Source organism: Frankliniella occidentalis, unplaced genomic scaffold (genome assembly GCF_000697945.3).
Source record: "Frankliniella occidentalis isolate FOCC.00 unplaced genomic scaffold, Focc_3.1 Scaffold145, whole genome shotgun sequence".
NCBI classification, from domain to species: domain Eukaryota; kingdom Metazoa; phylum Arthropoda; class Insecta; order Thysanoptera; family Thripidae; genus Frankliniella; species Frankliniella occidentalis.
Window position 1 is genome coordinate 735,059 of NW_026267272.1, and position 1,741 is coordinate 736,799.

The window sequence follows — 1,741 nt, forward strand, 5'->3', positions numbered from 1 at the left end:
TTTTTTCCCCCAAAAGGAGAGAGAAATAAAACGCTGTTATTTTTGGGAGTTGAAGGGTAATGTCTTTTTCTTAACTTGTCAGAAAGTCACAAAAGCTCATCCGAGTTCTTAAACGAATGGTTTACAACGATGTTTTTTATCATTCCTCCATTTCTCTCACGCCTGCCTGTAAAAACGCCGTGTGTTTGTTTATGAAGCTACCAAATGTTTTCGCGCAATGTGCAACCTGCCGCTGTATTCCTAAGAAGTCATGATCATTATCCCATGAGAAACGAGAAACCTACTCCCTTGATTTTCAGTGTCATTGGTGTTGTTGCTTTTTTGTCATTTGTTCCGTGCTGCACAGAAATATTGCAGCGTGAGGCAAGTCGACATTTTGTTCCATGCCGCGACAGTTCCTTACCTTCATTTTTTTGCCTCCCTTGCTCCCGCTCCGACTTCCCATTTCGTGCCTAATGCGAGGGATGTGGGAGGCGTGTCGTAGATACGAATCATAAAGCTGAGCCCTCTCAGCCCTCCCCCCTCCCTCTCTTTCTCTCTCTACTTTGCCCACTCTTTCCCCCCTAGCCCGCCGCCGCGCCACTTCCCTCAACAGGCTACCTTGCTCATTTCCCCAACATCCTTCCGATATCCGTATCTTCTCCATCTTGTTGCTGCCCCTACTTTTCTCTCTTACTCCCCCCCCCCTCCTCTCTATTTTTTCCCCGGGGACGTCAACAATAAGACTCCGGCGAATTTGTTTTCCTTTTTCCTCCTTGGCCCGTTTGTTTGAGATATTCGGGCTGGAGGAAACAAACATAACCCTCGTGCAATGTATGCTAACTACTTTGGAAGTGCGCCCGCCCGCGCCTCCCGCGCCGCCCCAGCCACCCACCCTTATAAGCGCGCCGTCCCGAACGCCTCCCCGGCCTACTGAGAGCATGGCCGTGTTCACAACTTGCGCCCTCCACTGCTCGCCAGAAAGTGTGCACTGCAACGAAAAATAAATACCTTGTGAACCTACACCTTACGACATGGTGTAGACGCAGTTCATTGAATTCAAACTTCGATTGTTTGTGTACATTTGCATTGCACATTCTGAAAACTGGTAAGTTACACTCAATTTGACGCAGTAAATTAACTTGACAGGAAAAACAAAGGTGCTAGCTCCTACCATTGAACTGCACTCAGGGTTTAGTAACCTTTATTACAAAGGCACTAAACTTAAGCACATTTTGGGCAATTTAGTGCCCTGTTTAATGCCTCTCACAAATTGTGCAACTTTTTCATAACTCTAGTTTTCCCATAGTGTAGTATGCGCCCTTAAACTCCAAATGTTTTTTGTTTTGTTGCGCGTACGTACCCGCTCAGGACGCGTGCAGATCACGCCTGCTGCTCGTATTCCAAAGCGCGCGGGGGACAGCTTAATCGTGTGGGATTGTGTTTGACAGCGTTTCCTCCGCTGATTGGCTCGGCCTACGGAGGCCCAATGTTCATCTCGCCAGGCTGCACCGCGCTCGCGAGCAGCACCCCTATCTTTGGCAGCTCCAATCTCGCGGCGCTGCGGCGCGACCCGCTCCCGAACGCGGCTCCCGGGCCGTCCGGTCCGTTCGGTGTGCCGTGAGGGGAGGGTAGGGGGGGGGGGAGGAAGTAGGTCGCCCGGTTTTCGCTCCGGTCGTTTAACTTGAGACCCAATTCTTCCAAAGGCTTTTAATTGGATACGTGATCCGCTGAACGGCTCTGACCGGCCGATGGGGCGTGA

At 50.5% G+C, this 1,741-nt stretch overlaps 2 protein-coding genes across 3 annotated transcripts in view; one reads left to right on the forward strand and one right to left on the reverse strand.

Moving 5' to 3' along the window:
* Positions 1-1,741, forward strand: part of LOC113214515 (acetylcholine receptor subunit alpha-like 1) — a gene marked incomplete at its 3' end in the record, with an annotated part of 208,277 nt that overhangs the window by 154,657 nt on the left and 51,879 nt on the right.
* Positions 1-1,741, reverse strand: part of LOC113214514 (sodium channel protein Nach-like) — a 22,567-nt gene that overhangs the window by 1,390 nt on the left and 19,436 nt on the right. The gene's annotated exons all lie outside the window — the stretch shown is intronic.